This window comes from Lepidochelys olivacea, assembly GCF_965140295.1.
Source record: "Lepidochelys olivacea isolate rLepOli2 genome assembly, chromosome: 1".
Classification (NCBI taxonomy): domain Eukaryota; kingdom Metazoa; phylum Chordata; order Testudines; family Cheloniidae; genus Lepidochelys; species Lepidochelys olivacea.
The window spans coordinates 325,007,989-325,027,169 of NC_140411.1; the positions used below are offsets into that span (position 1 = coordinate 325,007,989).

The window sequence follows — 19,181 nt, forward strand, 5'->3', positions numbered from 1 at the left end:
TATATAGATATATATCAAAAGGAAACTACAATAAAAACTTAGCACAGGTGAGATTCTTTGCTGCATCTCTTAGAAGTGAAACACAGAATTCACAGGCCAGAAGGAAGGTGCCACAAAGTCATCTTTTCACCCTCTCTAACCTGAACTGGTTTTGAGGATGGGGAACAGCAGAGCCAGGCAGAGGCAATGGATTCTTCCTAAGAGTGGGGGGTCTACGAGACCTGCCCCCGCCCCTGCCCCTCTTCTTCCCCCCGAAGCCCAAGAACAGCCCCTGGCCCATGTTCTCTCCCCCCAGGTCACCCACCCAAGGCAGGTGGAGGGTCTGTGGCTCCTCAGAGTGGCCCGCGCAGTTCTTACCCCAACCCAGCTCAGCCTGGGGGCGGGGCCTCAGTGGCCAAAGAGCCGCAGCCAGGCCATGGTAAGAGCCGTCTGGGCAGCTGTGGGGAGCCACAGACCTTCCATCTGCCCTGGGCAGAGGACACGGGGGGAGGGACACGGGCCAGGGGCTGCTCTTGGGTCCCCCCATCCTGGGCAGGTGGAGGGTCCATGGCTCCTCACAGCTACCCGGGCTGCTCTTTCCAGGGCCGGGCTCCAGCTTCTGGCCTGGCTGGGGATTGGAGCCTTGGGGGGGGGGGGGGGAGAAGAGGAGGGGCAGGGGCCTGGGCCCGTGGAGAAAAGTGGATGGGCCAGGCCTGTCCACTTTCAAAAGTGGGAGGGCCGTGGCCCCTTGGCTCCCATAGCCACAGGCATAACTCAGACAGCTGTGGACACCTGAGCTAGTGCTGACTCTTTGGAGTGGCCTAGGGGCAGGTGCCCGTGCTGCCCAGAATCTCTGCAATGCTTTGGTCAAGGGTTGCCAACTCTCCCTGATTGGCTGGGAGTTTCCCGGAATTGGCATCAATCTCCAGGTGACTACTGAGAGCAATCCTGGAGATTTTAATAGGATATTTTAAGAAAATAAATTGATATAATGAATGCACATAATTCAGACAGAAGTTCATTCATTGTTAAAACATAATGGTGTCATCTCACTGTGTTTTTCCTTCCCTTGGCAGCGTAATGACATAATACGTAATGTAAACCGGTAGTACCACCATAACTGACACACATGTACACTCTTAAAAGTTGCCTGTTTTTTCACTGCATTTCCCCAGGGAGCACTAGAAAAATTACATTAGCTATTTAGCTACCAGTTCAAAACAAAAACCCCAAACATAAATGACGGTGGTGAGGGGACAGTCGAACAGTGGCCCAGTGAAAAAGAAAAAGTATTTTTGCTGTTTTAATGACCAATGGTGCAAAGAACATGCATTCAAAAACTGGCTTCACAAAATTGACATGGTTGCAGCAGAATGCATTCCGTGCTGGCAGCTTTAAGGTAAAAACATAAAATTTAATTATAATTAATTATTTAAGTATGAAGGTTTAAAGTTTCAAGCTATTCCCTTGTTGTTGCTCTGTAGCTAGCCTGATATTGTGAATGGGTTAAACAGCACAATTAATGACATTAAATCATGTTACGAAAAAAATTCTCCCATAATAGCTTCAGTCAGAGTTGGCAGAGTGTGGCCCCACTGCTGATACACCACCACTTCCATTCCCCCGACACCCCTTAAGCTTGGATTTATACGGGGGTTCTCAGAGAACAGCCTTACAATTGTCTCTGCAGTGCCTATGTTGGGAGAATCCTCCCCTACATGGATTACTAGCATTCAGGGCCCTTTTATGCTACTCCTTCAATTTTATCTGGTGTAAAGGAGCTGGAGCAGGGGTTAGGATCTCACCCCATATCATGGGTGTAGCTATGGATGAACTATGGCCCACCCAATTAGCACCGAGAGCCACCCAAATCTGAGCCTGTGGAAATGCCAAACTTAAGTAAATTTATTAACATGCTTTTAAAAGATGTATTTATTTTAACCATGCACCCTGAAGGCAGCAGCTCAGATATTGAACAAATATGCTATTTTTAAAATATGTAGTAGACTTTGGCCAATCAAAGACAAAATTACTGTGATGCAATATTTGGGTGGGATCTTCCCTCTTATACAACAAATTATGTGCAAGCAGCATTTCACTGAAAGGTTGTGGCCATGTGGTGCAAATCTGTTAGAAGTCCCAATTGTTTCCATATACCAACTTTATTTTACATGTACAAACTGAAGAAACTTAAGGTCCAATATAAATGATTTGCTCTGATTTCAGACCTTTATTCACTGCTTGTCCACTATAAGTAGGGGCCCACCCAAATTTCCATTTCTAGATATAACATTGCCACACATGTACAAATGCAACCATCAGATTTGTGTTTGGTATGTAATTGTTACAATAACATTTGAAGACTAAAGGAAAATTACATAACGTTGAAAGGACAAGTATTTTCTTATGACTTGTTTATTTTTGATTCGTAACTGAGAGAGTCTTAAAATACCCATTCTGTTTTTGGAGTGCTGCCCATTCTGATTAAGGAAAGTACTTATGCATGTGCCTAAGTTTAAGCACAAGGGTAGTATTTTTGATCTCAGTGGGACTAAGTCAGGTGCTTAAGTATCTTCCTGAATCAGGGCTATAATTGTTTATTGCAGGCATCTATACAAGTCCCATCACTGTACAATTTGGCTGCACTGATTGTTGCTTAGGAATGAGGCAAAACAATTCCCATTTGGAAGAAGTTGCCATACGGAAAACGAGAAGCAGAAAATATTGATTTTCCCCCACTATAGTGACTTATGAAGAACAAGCTGATATAGAACCTACTGCCCATTGGTATTTCCTCTCATAAGCACAGCGATGATAACAGTGCTGTTGGCACACTGCAAGGAACAGTTTGTTAGTTAACTAGAATTCCCCGAACAGCTGGGCTCCAGATCATATTATATCTACTCAGGTGGCTTAGGTCCAGTCCTGCATCCATTGGGCCAGAGCCTCCACTGCAGCCAAACTGTGATCAGTGCACACTGGGGCAGACCACACTGCAGGGTAAAGGGAAAGAATTTTATGACACTAACAGTTATCGACTTCCAGGACTAAGGCCCTGTATAGTTTTTCATTTATTAATGGTATTGGCCTAGGCCTCAGTTGCACTTTCTGTAACAGTGCTGGCAATGGTGTTGTCCTATTTACACTAGTATAGCAGTTCCCAAACGGTGGGGCGCCATTCCAAATGGGGTCATGACCTCAGCAGATGGGGTCATGGCCATCCCTCATGTGTGGAGGATGCCAGTTTGCCTGGAACAGCGTGACCTTGCGTAACGCTGATAGACCCTAGTCATCGGCGGGCGGGTTTGAACCTGGGACCTCTGAGGCTTAGTGCATGAGCCTCTACTGCATGAGCTGAAAGCCAACTGGCTGTTAGCTAAAGGCTGTAGAGCAGACTCCTTCTTCTCTCTAAGTGGTCTCAGTACCACTAGCTGGGACAGAACACCACCCCCAGAAGATGCGTGGGTTACACTTGCATGTACTGTGTATATGAGCTCACAATGCATGGAGTATATCACTTAAAAATGGCAACCTCCACACAGCGTGATCTCACATGCACTGTAGGTAAAGGTCATGCTGAGAGGACACCACCACGCTGTAGAGCAAAATGGCTAAGTCACATGCGGGTCCCAATCTGGTAGGCCCCCTCAGTGGCATGACCTCACACACACCATATGTACGAGATCACACTGCTCTTCAAAATGGCATCCTCTGTGCTGTCTGGTGTCATGAGAGGAAATAATTAAAATGGGGTTGTGTCAACAAAAAGTTTGGGAACTGCTATACTAGCGTTTAGTGAAAGTTACTGTTTTCAGCACCAGCTTTTTGGAGTGGGGGAGGCAGGGAAATATGAATTGCTGACAACCACTTAGTCACTTTCCTACAAAACCACTGATTGTATTTTCATCCTCTGGATAGAGGACTTAAACTGCCTCATAGGTTTCCACCACAACTTCAACAAGCACCAACCGTCCGTTAAACTCTCTCTGGAACACTCCCACGCTAGCATCAACTTCCTGGACACGACAATCAGCTTCAACAATGGAACCATACGGACAATATACAAGAAACCCATGGATCACCACACTTATCTTCATATATCCAGTAACCACCTCAAACACACCAAGAAATCTGTTGTCTACAGCCAGGCACTCAGATACCACAGAATTCACTCCAAGGAGAAAGGCCGGGATAACTTTAACACACTCAAATCCATGTTGACCAAACAAGGACACTCCACCAGAGAAGTGGCTTGTATCATGGAATGGGCAATCCAAATACTCTGAGAGAACCTGCTTCAATACAGAAATAAAAGCCCCTAGCTGTCACCTACCACACCACACTAGAACCCATATAGGATATCAAACAACTACGACGTATACTTGATGGGGACCCCATCTTGAAAGAAATCTTTCCTGAATTCCCCACGTCTGGCCTTCAAACAATCCCCAACCTCTCCAAGCTCTTCATCAGAAGCAAGCTCCCCACAGACCAAGGCACAAAAACTCAAAGCCAGCACCAGACCCTGCCAGAACAATAGATGTAAAACCTGCAGACACATCTCCACTGTTACAGTGACCAAAACCACCACAACACACCTTTCAAGATCCATGGGTCCGACACATGCCTTTCACAACATGTGGTGTACCTCATCCAGTGCACTACATGCCAAAATAGCAACCATGTGTGTGAAACCATACAATCACTATGCTCTCAAATGAGCTCACACAGGAAAATCATAAAAGACAAAAACACCATGTTAGATATTCAGGCCTGTCTGTAAAGGCCCATACTCTAAGAATTTAGGTGTATTCTTATCACTTGGCTAGTTATAGAGATATAAAAGAAAGAATCAAAATCACTGTCTGCTGGTGTAAGGGCCTTCTCTTACCGTGACAGTCTGAGGCGCTGTGCTTAGGCTAAGGCCTTTGGCTAAGCAACAGAGGCAGCCATAAGCTGGGAAGCGACCGGTCACATCCTCACATTCCAAACTAGTCACATTGAAATCAGGTGCTATTGGGCTGTTAGGAATACAATCCTGTCCTGATAGTGCCTATCACCTCCAGAGAAAGGGAAGTGCCTAGAAAATGTAAAAGGAAACTTAGTTTGATAGCATCTTGTCTGGCAAGAACTCACTTATCAATAGCTGGGATGTGAAATCCTCACTTCTGTATTGTTTTGTCATTATAGTTCCCACTTTGCTATTGTTTGTCTGTATAATCTCTGTCTGGTTCTGTGATTGTTTCTGTCTGCTGTATAATTAATTTTGCTGGGTGTAAACTAATTAAGGTGGTGGGATATAATTGGTTACATAATCATGTTACAATATGTTAGGATTGGTTTCAGAGTAGCAGCCGTGTTAGTCTGTATTCGCAAAAAGAAAAGGAGGACTTGTGGCACCTTAGAGACTAACCAATTTATTAGAGCATAAGCTTTCGTGAGCTACAGCTCACTAAATTTCAGGAAAATGCTTGGTTAAGGTATAGCTAAGCAGAACTCAAGTTTTACTATATATTCTGCAGTCAATCAGGAAGTGGGTGGGTGTGGGGGGGGCGGGAACAGGGAATGGGGGTAGGGAAATTGGAATCATGTTTGGCTAAGGGCAGGAATGGGAACAGGGACACAGGTGGTGTCAGAGCTGGGAAGGGGGACACTAAGGAAGGAAACTAGAATCATGCTTGCTGGAAGTTCACCCCAATAAACATCGAATTGTTTGCACCTTTGGACTTGAAGTTGCTCTCTGTTCATGCGAGAAGGACCAGGGAAGTAAGTGGGTGAAGGAATAAGCCCCCTAACACACCACATTACCTGTGGGTGAACACTTTTCATGAAGTGATCATCACTCTGTCTGACCTACCAGTTCTCATCCTCAAAAGGAAACCTGCACAACACTTTCAAAAGACTAGTCTGGGAGCTTAAATTCATTACTCTGCTAGACACCAAAAATCGTGAACTGAACAGACACTGGATTTATGGCTTATTACAACAATTGGTTACCCACTAACCAAAGGTGAAAGTAAGCCAGAATGGGCTGGTACGGCATACCGGTAAGAAAGTAGCCACCGGTAAGGGCCGGTACACAGCCGATGTTAAAGCGCTGCCGTGGCGGGGGGCGGGGAGGGGGCGGCGCTGATGGGGGGGCAAAAGGGGCAGCTGCCCCAGGACCCAGCGATTTAAAAGGGCCCAGGACTCCCACCAGCGGCCAGAGCCCCAGGCCCTTTAAATCACTGCCAGAGCTCCGGGGTAGCAGTGACGGTGGCCAATAGCCCAGCGCTACGGCAGCGGTTTAAAGGGCCTGGGGCTCTTGGCTGCCGCCAGCGCCCTGAGCCCTTTAAATCGCCGCTGGAGCCCCAGGTGGCACAGGCCAGGCAGTGCTGAAGGGCTGGCTGGGGGAGTCTGGCCCCAGCCCTGCCCCTTCCATTCGAGGTTCCATCCCTCCCAGGAGCCCAGAGCCAACCCCCACCCCCAAGTTGCCCAGGACCCTGGCTGCCCTGTGTACCGGTAAGTAATATTGTGTTACATTTGTATTGCACCTTCCATCTCACCATCCCAAAGCAGTTCCTGGAATTATTTTACCCACTCCTGAAATGCAACCATCTCTGGAGTTGAACACATCAACAGTACCAGGGCACAGCAACAGAACCCTACAGTTTAGATCAAGAAGTGAACAAGAAAGTTAATTAACTGAAAGTGCAGGGAGGATTTAGGTTGGTAGAATGTAATTAGCCAAACTATAATTTGGCTAGGACACTGGGGATAATACTCTAATCTTGCAAATAATGCCAAGGGATCTTTAATGACCACAAGTTCTCAGGGCTTCAGTTTCAACTCACACCTGAATGACTGCATTCCACACCAGGACACTGATCTCAAAACATCTACAGTCTAAGTTTTACACTATGCATGAGGGTGATGAAATCTTAGAGAGGGGACAGGATGAGGAAGAACAAAAGATGCAGCAACATGATTACATGGTTACTCAGTTTAGACACATCTTCATTTTTTTAAAAAAATACTGCTTGCATTACTGTTATGCACAGCTCAAAAAGACACTGTTTGTAATGGCTACGGATCTCTCCAATCACAGGGTTAGCATATAGCTGCTGTGTTACCAAAGGAGGAGTAATGCTGGTCCATAAGGTATGACAGGATAGAAAGGCTGTACTCCAGTCCGACTGTACTAGCATTTTCTAAGTCACTGTCTTGAAGTGTGGAGGGCCTTGTCAGCATAGAAGTTGTCAGGGTAGCAGGTGAAGAAAATCCATATTTGGATGCCTGGAAATTCCTATTCCAAACCAGAAAAAAACAACCCATATCTTCAATACCACATTTAAAAATACTTCCTGAATGTATTCAGGTTTTTTGTTTTTGCTTTACATGGAAGTTCAAAACAGGTAAGATGTGCTTATAGAATGGATTAAGTATTCTAAACCACCACAATCTTACCATAGAAAATTATAATACATTTTGATAATTTCTGAGATAATCTGAATGGTTCACAGTCCTAATTAAAAGCAGCATGCAGTAATTAATGCACTTAAAGTATATTTTAATTAAGTGGCTTGTACTGGAGTGTGACAGAGCTCATTCCAAATGAAAAGCTAGAGCATGCAGGAGACCTGATTTCAGAAGTGATCAAGACTACTTTACCTTTATTGGCAGGAGCTGCAACTGTCACAGAAATGCTCCGTCTTGTATGGGGAAGAAGCAAAAGCAGCACAATTTGCATCATTCTGTCACAACTCTGTGCAGCTGACTCAGATTGATATAATCTTGGATGCGTTGGCTAGCCATACACCATCCATGAGTGATTGCAACTATGACATCAAATGGGGGCTGTTGCTCAGAAGGAAGGATTGGGTTATATAGGAAAAATAAAGGGGATGTAAAAGCCCAATAAACGCTGCCCGGATTGATGTAGGTTTAAAGTTTCTGCCTCAGGATGGTAAGAGACCCCCTTAACATAGGGGTAGGACAGGGAGAGACTATGCTGGGATCTCAATAAAAGAATTACGGGTGGGATTTTTCAACAGAGTTCAGCGTTGGCTTAACTCCACTCCCTAGTGAAATCTATTATAAAACTCCCACTGATTTCACTGGGAGGCCCAGACCCACAAAGGTACTTAGGCACCTAAACCCCAGACTCAGGTGCCTAAATCTCAGATTTAAATCTCTGAGATTTACACATCTAAGCCCCAGTTTGGGCTCCACTGCAATCCATAAAACTCCTGTTGAACTCTGTAGGTGCCTAAACTCACCAAGTGAGCAAATTTTCCACAGTAAAAGTTCCCTCAGTGCCTATGCTCCTGCCTCTGGGCATGTGCACTGCTGCCTCCCTCTAGGCATCTGCCTGTGCCCCATAGTGAGCCACAAACTGGGAGAAGACAGCTGTTCATCCTCCTAAGTCACACGCAGAGCCCAATCTGATAGGCCTCCTCAGTGGCAGCCTACCAGATCAGATCTATTCAAAAGCAGGCTGGAAGAGGTGGTGGTGCTGCTGACTTTAGAACTTTATCCCAGGGATTTGAGTACTCGCCAGGAATGTGGAAGACCCAGGTTCAATTTCCCCCTCATTCCCAGAGAGGGAGAAAGTATATGAATATGGGTCTCGCACCTCTCAGGAGGTTGCTCTCACCACCGAAATATTTTGACACGGGATTCCCTCGATCTCTCCTGTTGAAGGTGTTCTTCTGTGGATAAATAATGAAGCAGTAATTGGAGGAGAGGGACTGGCCCCAGGGTCTCCCACCTCCCAGGTGGGTGCTCTAACCACTGGACTACAGAGTCATTTTCTCTGTCTCTCTGGCCCGAAGACTCTAAGGGCCCAGTCCCCCTGCTCCATTCGCTCTTTTATTATTTATCCACAGTGGAATGGCTTCATCGAGAGAGACTGAAAGAGCGCCACATCAGAATTTCCCATGGCTCACTGGTGACAGCACCCTCACGAGAAGTGGGAGACCCCTGTTCTAATCTCCCCCCTTGAGGGGTGGAGGAGAGGAATTGAACCTGGATCTCTCACATTCCAGGTGAATACTCTAACCACTGGGCTAAAACTTTTAAGGTGTGCATCACCTCCTCCTCCAGCTGTTTTGTGGTTGCCACTTGTGAATCACTAAGCAGAGAGGGGCAGGGTTTAGCACACACCTCTGACATCAGTATCTCCCATTGGCTAGCTTAGGCAGCTCCCCACCAGAGTGCTGTCTTTTGTGGATCTCTCCCCATTCATTGTACAGAGAGCCCAGGCTCCCTAACTCAGACTTTGTGCGACACAGTGTTGTTCCTGTGATTTTATAGGTGCCTAAAGTTAAGCATTGTAGCACTAAGCATTACAGCATCTAAATCCCTTTGTGAATCTGGGCCAGAGCACATTAGAAAATCCCAGCCTACAGCTCTAACATAAGGTGATGTCTGTTCCTATTCAACTCTCTGCTGGGACTAATAAGGTGAACAAAGAACAATCACAGCAGCACAACACAAACTAAGCTTTTATAAAGTTAGAGAGTCTTGAAAGAACATTAATTATGTTCCACTGCAGACACCAATCCTTGCATAGAAAAACATGGTGCTATTTAAAAAGAAAGTAAGATAGTGGAAATGAAGATTAGTGAAATGGAGTGTTATTTAGAGAACAGTAGGCTTGGTTCATAATATATTTGATTCTACTATATCTCGTTGAAGGGTTTAAGGGCCAGCTAAAGTTTCTACAACCCTTCTGAAGTTATAAATAATTGATCTGTGCTTAAAATATCCGACACTAAACTTTCCTCTCCACACGTACAAAAGCTATCCAAGAACATCTTCTAAATATTTCAGGTAGCTCAATTACCAAAGCTGAATGTAATTAGCTTACACTCACTAACAGTTTACAGGGTACGAAGTATAGAGCACAAAAGATATTTTCACTCTTGGCGCATATAATTAGAATCTTCTATCAAAGGCAGAAAAATCACAATAATGATTCTGTGCTCTCTTATAGAAAGTGCAAGCACATTTCAGTAGAAAAGAACCTGGGAAGAAATAGTAACCAGGATTGTAAATGCATGCCTTAATTATTACTGACTTGCCACTACCAATTAGGGGTTCTCAAGCTTCATTGCACCATGACCCCCTTCTGACAACAACAACAATTATTACATGACACCAGGAGGGGGAACTGAAGCCTGAGCCCACCCAAGTCCTGCTGCCCTGAGTGAAGGGGCCAAAGACAAAGCCAAGGGCACCAGCTCCAGACAGGAGGCATAACCTGAGCCCTGCTGCCCAGGGCTGAAACCTCAGACTTCGGCTTCGGCCCTGGGCACTGAGGCTCAGGCTTCGGCTTCAGACCCGGGCCCTAGCAAGTTTATGCCAGCCCTGGCAACACCTTTAAAACAGGGTCATGACCCACAGTTTTAGATACATTCTTTAACTACCAATTCACCATCACCAAGATCACTTACATTAAAACTAGCTATCATGAAAAAGCATAAAGAACATTTTGTTAACAATTCACCAAAACTATTTTTCCATTTGGCCTGTTCATGTATGTTTATGTAAATGTATACCACAAAAGCACCCAGGTCAACCTCTAGGTTCTTTAACCTAAAACACACCATATCCATATAAAATAAAGACAGGAAATGCAGCCTGAAATTACCCCAGCTTTACATGACAAGTCACATTAATCAAGCAGACAAATGAAAAAAATATCCCACTTCTCTGAAGCAAGCAGTCTTTCCATGCCTCTCCTCTCTCCCTAACAGTGCAGGAAAATAGATGTGCCTAGTCGTAGATCATGAAGGTGAACAAATATAAGGGGTACGGAGGAGCAAATTCCAAAGTTAAGGACCCTTCATGGATCAGTGTCATGTGAGCCATGCCCTCCCATTTTAAACAGGGATGCTCTAACTCAAGGGCCTCTGCTGCTCACTATGTGACACAAACAGTCACTCTGATTTACGCAGCTCCCAGGATATTAGAGACACAAGGTGGGTGAGGTAATACCTTTTATTGGACCAACTTCTGTTGGTGAGAGAGAGAAGCTTTCAAGCTTACACAAAACTCTTCAGCTTATCCTGCTCACCAACAGAAGTTGGTCCAATAAAAGATATTACCTCACCCACTCTGTCTCTCTAAAATAAGGTTTGGTGATTCTATCCTGGAAGATTTGTTCTCATCATGCAACACAGAATGATTACTTGTTTCAGCTCACGAGAGTCTCCAGGGTATGAAGCAGGGTTAACTTTACTGCAGGTGAGGATCGATCAGCTCATATTCTGCAAGTCTATAAGCAATCCTCTAAATCCATTAATCACATGAAAGTTATCAACATAAAACTAGACATCTTTCCTCATTTGACTGAATCTTATCTTACTCCAATTCATATCTCCCCAACAAGGGGACCTTTGATTTATGCAAAGAACTTTAAAATATAAACCCCAGTGCAGCATACTGAGTGTGGTTTACAATCTGTGATTTCCATAGCTCTCTGCCTATACAAAATAAAGTGCTTGTAAGTCCTACACTAATTAGTAGACTCAATGTCTGGGTGGTAGTCAAGGCACTTTGGACAGCTTGAGAGGAAATAACAGCTAATCCAGAAAGCCAATTTTCACTTCTGGAAATGAGCCCAGATAAATCTTACTCATTTTGCAAGTTACCTGCTGATCATCCGTGTTCAGAAACCATGTCCAAATTAAAATCCTTTGAAGTTCACAGTTCTAAGTGAATCCTTGATAGAACTGGACAGATCTTCCACTGACTCAGACAGGCAAAGCCCTTAACACATACGATAAAGACAAGGTCTCTTCTGATCTAGATAAGATAAGATGGACCTTTCTTTCAGGAGGATGGGGTAGAGCAAAGCATCTCAACTTAGAAGGTGTCCTCTATTAATTCAGATGAAGCATAACCTGGTCTGAACAGTGTCATTTGAGAACGCCTCAGAATCATGTTTCAGATGACATTGTGAAGGCTGTGTCCTAGTCGATGGACATAGCAACAGACCTGATGAACAAAATTTCTCATTTTTTATAGGTCAGCAGAAGCCCTGTCTGACCTTAGTGTATTTGCTTCAGAAACTTTTTTCCCCCAAAGTTTTCAAATAAACTAATAGCCAATTATCTAAACTAAACCTAGTTTGAAAAGGCATCTCTCACTCAAAGGCTATTTCAATAACATTTAACAACAAGGCCACCATTAGTTTCAAATCAGACTACTTCCTCCTTGGCTTTAGAAATTCACCTATTTCTTTTTCAATATACACTAATGATGGCTGCTCAAATAAGGATGCAAGTTTATATCAGCTGATCAATTACATTCCTTTGGTTTTCACATCTCTATGATGGATGATGGCACTTAAGGACAGATATTCTTATAGAGAGTACTATGAACACAATGAAAATCAGCCTGATAAACAATGTCACTGATGAAAACTATGTTCAAAGGACTTAGTTTTGTGTATGAAGTGACCTGAAATAATGGCGAAAAGCTGGGAAAATAAAATAGGTGTGGTGGGACATCACTATTCACAAGCAGATGGGACATTGGATGATGTTAACATGGTGCTGGAATTCAGAAGAGAACGCTACATGGAATAGTCAAAGCCAATGAACCAGTTAACTCTCTCTACCCACAAAATGAGTCACAGATTTAGCAGAAGATGTCAAGATTAGGTGACAGATGCTTTAGAATATTAAACACTAGTGAGTCAGATGCACTTTACAATTGTTTGCAAGAACTACAGTATATAAAATAGTGGACCTGAAACGAGACAGTTTGTGTCAACATGATAATACATGCTATAAAAAAACCTGACACTTTACATGTCCATACGCTAATGAAAGAGCAAAACAAGATTTGACTTATCTAAAATAAAGAGGTAGATAACCCACACAGTTGCCCACTTTACAACTGTCTTCTTAAAGTTGTTACCTCATCATGACATTTTGTAATACTCTGATGCATTGCCACACAAAGAAAAGCAGATAATCCAATATCTGTCAAAATATAGAGAAGATGGACTGAAATGATTGTTTAGACAATTAAGAATTGTCTGTAAAATAGCCATATTTTACACTTACTGACTACCTGTATACGCAAGGTAACACTGGGTCTTGCATTATAATTCCATGCTTTTAACTTTCTGAAAAAGTTATCTTTTAAGTCTGAAATTGTCCTTGCTGAGTCTCATCCAGGAGGTGAAATTTGGAGCTATTTGAGGAAAAATCACTTCAGACATCTGGGTTACTCTTTCTTCTGTCCTAAACCCTTCAGTATCTCGGTAGTTGATGCAATTTTATTTAGTAGCCAAGGAGAATTTTAGAACACAAAAGGAGAAACACCAGGGAACAAAGGCTTGTCATGGAAATCAAGATAAATCAGCAGAAACAGAAAAGCAGGAAGAAAGGACATAAAAGTTTCAAGAGGGCTCTATGGAACAGAATGGGCAAAATGTGCTAAACTCCTGAGCTATAAGACAACAGCAAAATATAGGTATGTAAATCTGATGAAAGATGAAAGATAAGTAATGTGGACAATACTATCGGTGAATCTTTGGTTGTTTCCATTTTAAAGATTTACAAGCCTGGTGTTGAAGGAAAAGGCTTAACATTAGAACACAGATCAAATTTCTGATTATCACCATCTTGTTAGAGAGGTACTGGAGGAAGGGAGAATTATGGAAGTGGACTCTGATGCCGATGGATATGAAAGTGGTCATGTAAAGTTTCTATATAATACCAGAAGACTGTGCACAGTGAAAGAGGGGATATATGTAGTAATGAAGAAACACATTTCTCATATAAAAAAGGCCTGATTTACACTGGAAACTACGCTGGATAGGAGACGTAGCACGGGATGTGAAAATCTGAGTCTAACTGATTAAGAGAGGTCACCAAAGGGTAGTCTACGTGCTCCTGGCTGGGTGTGGGGGACAAATGCTTATCTCGCTCTGGTTGGTCGTGTGCAGATTGAGTATTGTATCATTCACAATGAACGTCCATTTACAATCTGAATAAAATGCGCACTCTCTCTCTATATAGGTATATAATTCGTCACATATTTTCTATAAAAACATCTCACAATGATTACGCTGATCAGTGTGACATAGGCTTTCATTAGCGACCTTATGTGACATTGTTTTGGTGAACCCAAGGAATCCTTGTATCTCTATATACTCCTTGCCATCTGATGCTTGGCACTGAAGAAGTCCTTGTGTCACAATGTTAAATAATGTATCCATTTTTAAATGATAATACTTATAAAAAAAGAAAAGGAGTACTTGTGGCACCTTAGAGACTATCAAATTTATTTGAGCATAAGCTTTTGTGAGCTACAGCTCACTTCATCGGATGCATTCAGTGGACTTATACAGTTTATACTTCCACAGAAAAGGGATTTCTGAGTGCTAAATCTGTAATTTTTGGTCAGTTAACCTCTCTGCCTCAGCTGTTTTAATATTCTGTATTGTGGTAGCACCTAAGGTTAGTGCCACCCACATTAGTGCCACCCTCCAGCATTGCTAACTTTGTTCTTAACATGTCTTCCTCCAACATCCAGGACCTTACCTCTCCTCTTCCCCAAATTCCCCTCCGCTTTGGGATTTTTTCCCCATTGGTGGGGGCAGAAAGGTGTGAGGGGGCGGGGCAGGGAAGAGAAGTCTCCTCTTGTTTCCTCGGGTGTTTTTGGGGCTAGAAGAGAGTTTTTACCGCAGTGGCTCTATTCGACATTGGTGAGGCCTCATCTGGAGTACTGTGTCCAGTTTTGGACCCCATGCTATAAGAAGGATGTGGAAAAATTGGAAAACGTCCAGCGGAGGGCAACAGAAATCATTAGGGGACTGGAACACATGACTTATGAGGAGAGGCTGAGGGAACGGGGATTGTTTAGTCTGCGGAAGAGAAGAATGAGGGGGGATTTGATAGCTGCTTTCAACTACCTGAAGGGGGGTTCCAAAGAGGATGGATCTAGACTGTTCTCAGTGGTAGCAGATGACAGAATGAGATGTAATGGTCTCAAGTTGCAGTGGGGAGGTTTAGGTTGGATATTAGAAAAACTTTTTCACTAGGAGGGTGGTGAAACACTGGAATGCGTTACCTAGGGAGGTGGTGGAATCTCCTTCCTTAGAAGTTTTTAAGGTCAGGCTTGACAAAGCCCTGGCTGGGATGATTTAATTGGGGATCGGTCCTGCTTTGAGCAGGGGGTTGGACTAAATGACCTCCTGAGGTCCCTTCCAACCCTGATATTCTATGGTTCTATGATTCTAAGAATGTGGTTCTGAGAGGTGGTTTGTGTAGTGGTCCCTCGCTCTTGAGTGGGGAGGGAGGCCACTCCATCTCACTACAGGCAGACTGCAAGTCACGCTTTGTAGGGGAAACTCTGGCCCTCTGCACGGGGCTAGGGATGCCAACATTCTAATCATACAAAACTGAACACCCCTGCCTGCCCTTCTCTGAAGCCCCACCCATGCCCTGCCCCTTCTCTGATGCCCCCCAACCTGCTCCATCCCCCCTCCCTCTGTTGCTCACTCTTCTCTACCCTCACTCACTTTCACTGGGCTGGGGCAGGGGACTTGAGTGCGGGAGGGGGTATGGGCTCTGGGCTGAGGGTGCAGGCTCTGGTATGGGGCTCAGTATGAGGGTTTTGAGGTGCAGGAGGGGGCTCTGGGCTGAGCCAGGGAGTTGGGGTGAGGGGGGCTGCGGGGTCCCGGCAACGCTTACTGCAGCTCTGGGGAAACGACGGTCAGGTCCCTGGGGCCTCTAGGCAGAGACACGGCCAGGTGGCCCTGCGCGATGCACGGTGCCTTCGCACCCGCAGGTACCACCCCTGCAACTCCCATTGGTTGCGGTTCCCGGCCAATGGGAATTGCAGAGCCAGTACTCGGGGCAAGGGCAGCACGCAGAGCCTCCCAGTCCCTGGCCGCGCCAGCGCCTAGGGGCCACAGGGACCTGACAGCCGCTTCCAGGAGTGGCGTGGAGCCAGGGCAGGTAGGGAGCCTGCCTTAGTCCCAAGCACCCGCTCCACCACCGACCGGATATTTAACGGCCTGGTCGGCGTTGCTGACCGGAGCCACCAGGGTCCCTTTTCAACCGGGCGTTCCAGTTGAAAACCAGACACCTGGCAACCCTAGACGGGGCAGAGCCACAGTGTATAGCCCAGCACCTTCTGGCTGGGGCTGACAGTAATCAACAGTCTATCAGGGAAGCTCTGGCCCTCATGGCAGGGCAGAGCACAAACTGCCTAGGGCTCTGGCCTGCAGTCAGGGCACAGCAGCAAAGGAATCTATAAGTCCAGGCCCTCAGGCAGGACGGGGCACCAAATGTCCTTACTCTAGCAGGCCAACAAACTCAGGCCTCTGGGCCTAAAGGTGAGGAGGCTACCACGCAAGGGGTGGGGCATAGGGGTAGGGAGGGACCCAGATCCACCCGACTCCACCGGGTCTCAGCCCAGGGCCCTAACAGTGGTGGAGTTTTCCACCACGGGCATCAGCAGGGAGTTCAACTGCAACACACTAACTCACACTCCAGCAGCTGAATTGGACCAGACTCTGGTTCCCCTGGGCTACTTCCTACCGCAGTCTGAGTGTAGGGCTCTGTAGTCCAAAGGTCCCCTGTTTTATCAGGGTACTCTGCCACCTGCAGTTCCCACAGCTCTTCGGGGCATTCGTCTGATGGCAGTCCTGGCAGCTCCTCGGGGTACTCATCTGTCTCCTCAGACTGCAGGGCACAACTCCACTCAGGGCCTAGTCCAGGATCCGGTTGAGATCCCAGCTCCCTGGAAGAGCAGTCTGCTCCCTCTGGTGTTCCAGCCCCAACTGAACTCTAGGGAACTCCTTTTATACTTCCTGTCCCACCCTGGGAGTTCTGGTGAGGGGGTGGGGCAGATTTAGCTCCGCCCACTAGGGGGAGCGTAGTGGTCCCTCACTCAAGCTCAGAGGGATGCCACTCTGCCTCGCTACAATCTGTAAGAAAGCTAAAGGAGCTAATGCTGGATGTTTTAGGAATGTGCTAAACTAGGAAGATTGTGAAAAACTGGAAAAGAAGGTCTGACTGATCAACATGGACTGAATGATAAATTGCCCAAAAACAATGAGAGCCTGTTACTAGAAGCAGAGTATGGTGAATAATGAACATCAGTAACCCTAAGAACATTTATGCTGACATGAAAATTTACAGGCCGGAAATGTTCTAATGAATGACCCTGTGGCATTGTCAAGGTAACCCACTGGGATGTTGGTCTGGGTGAGACAGAAAGAAGTCAGAAACAAGATGGTCTGAAGGAAGCTGTGTTTCTTTACAGCTGAAGAGGTTTGGAAATTGTTTGGAGGTTTTGGATAGAAAGTGAGGAGAAGAAGAGTGAGCACTAGGTTCATCAAAATAGGAATGGAATTCTAGAGTTCATTAGTTCAACAAAGAGCCAGAGCCAGAATATTCTCCCAAGACCAAGAGAGAACTGGGGGAGGGCAGACTGGGCAAGTCAGGTTACCCTGAGGCACAATTGGTATGCTTACACAGCCTGCGCCAGTGAGCCTCCCAGCCTGGGACAACAGCCTCAGGCTCATGGGGCTTGTGCTCCCATACTAAAAGTAGCTGTGTAGATGTTGTGGCTTGGGCTGGAGCTCAGGCTCTGAAGCCTAGGGATGGGGGTGGGCTTCAGAGCCCAATCCCCAGCCTGAGTCGCAACTTCAAAGAGCTGGCTACACAGCTATATTTAAAAAGCTACCACAAGCCCTGCACACCCAAGTCTGTCAACCTAGGCTGGGAGGTTTGCTGCCGCATGTTGTATACACACACCCAATGCTGTTTTAGTATGGAAGGAGTGAGATTGTTTCCTTAATTCTTTCAAGTCAAGGACGAGTTCCATTTTCATATATGTAGAGTTAATTCGCATGTTGTCCTGTGCAGCTTTTTTGTTTTTTTTAGTTTTTAAAAGTGTTTCTGGATTTTTTTAAAAAAGATTTTCCATGTCCCTTAAATGTTAAATGCATTCATCTTTTGCTTCACTACCCTCTTGACCATTTACATTCAATGAAAAGGGAATGTAAAAGGAATAAATAGACTAACTTTGATATACCCTTGAAAACAAGACACAGTTAGTCCTAGAGTGACCCTGGCCTTAGCAGAGGAAAAAGAGGAAGTGAAAGGAGCCTTTCCTTCCCTTCCCTTCCCCACTGAAGCATGAGGACTGTTGCAGACCCTGTGCTTCATGGAACACTTGAACTGCTCTGTCTATGGGCCCATGCGGGTGAAGACTGTCTGATTAGCATTAGTGAGAATTTTTGCTCGATTAAGGACTAAGCGCTGCAAGATTTAGCACTGTATTTGGAAAAAAATTAATGGAAATCTCATAGTGATTTGGTAGACAGAGAACTTGGAAAAGAGAGACATTGACAACAGCCTAATTAATATTAAGCAATCTAGGAGATAGAAACCAGGGAGTCTCAGGTGATGCACTGTTTTAAAATCTAGAAATCACTAAGTAAAGCTACTGAGAAGTGTTTCCACAGCAGCAGAAACTTGGTAATATAAAAGGAGATAAATTGACCTTTTTATAATGTGTACTTATGTGTTCAGCTCTGAATTCAACCAAGCCAGCTGACTGTCCATGCATTTTTGGGACTGGACATTACATACAAAATCAGTGATGAAACAGGTTTCAGAGTGGTAGCCGTGTTAGTCTATCAACAAAAACAACAAGGAGTCCTTGTGGCACCTTACAGACTAACAAATTTATTTGGGCATAAGCTTTTGTGGGCTAGAACCCACTTCATCAGATGCATGCAGTGGAAAATACAGTGGCAGGTATAAATTTGTTAGTCTCTAAGGTGCTACAAGGACTCCTTGTTGTTTTAGCGATGAAATAGTAATCATTCCATTCAGCCCCTCTTTACTTTGGTGTTTTTGTGGTGGTTCATCTTTTGCCTGCCTAATATCAGCAGAGATTCTTTTTTTATTTCTTACTCAACAGTCTGATGCACAGCTGATGGTGTCACCTGTGAGAGCACTGACTATATTGGTCTGTGCCCAAAACAAAAAAAAGCTGACAGAGAACCACATTCAGCCCTAAGCAAGCAAGTGTGGCTCCCATTGGTTTCAACAGGAATTGTGCCCATTTATTGAGGGCTCAATAGGACCTTGTGATGGGATATGCAAACCCTACTTTGGGCTGGAAGGTGTTCAAGGATCGTACTGGACCCAGGTAGCCCCCAACCCTCCAGCCCTCAGAGC

General features: G+C 45.0%; 1 protein-coding gene across 1 annotated transcript in view; it reads right to left on the minus strand.

The window, feature by feature from the left end:
- The window catches only part of ABCD2 (ATP binding cassette subfamily D member 2), a gene marked incomplete at its 3' end in the record, with an annotated part of 64,829 nt that overhangs the window by 17,739 nt on the left and 27,909 nt on the right, over nucleotides 1-19,181 (minus strand). The window lies entirely within an intron of this gene.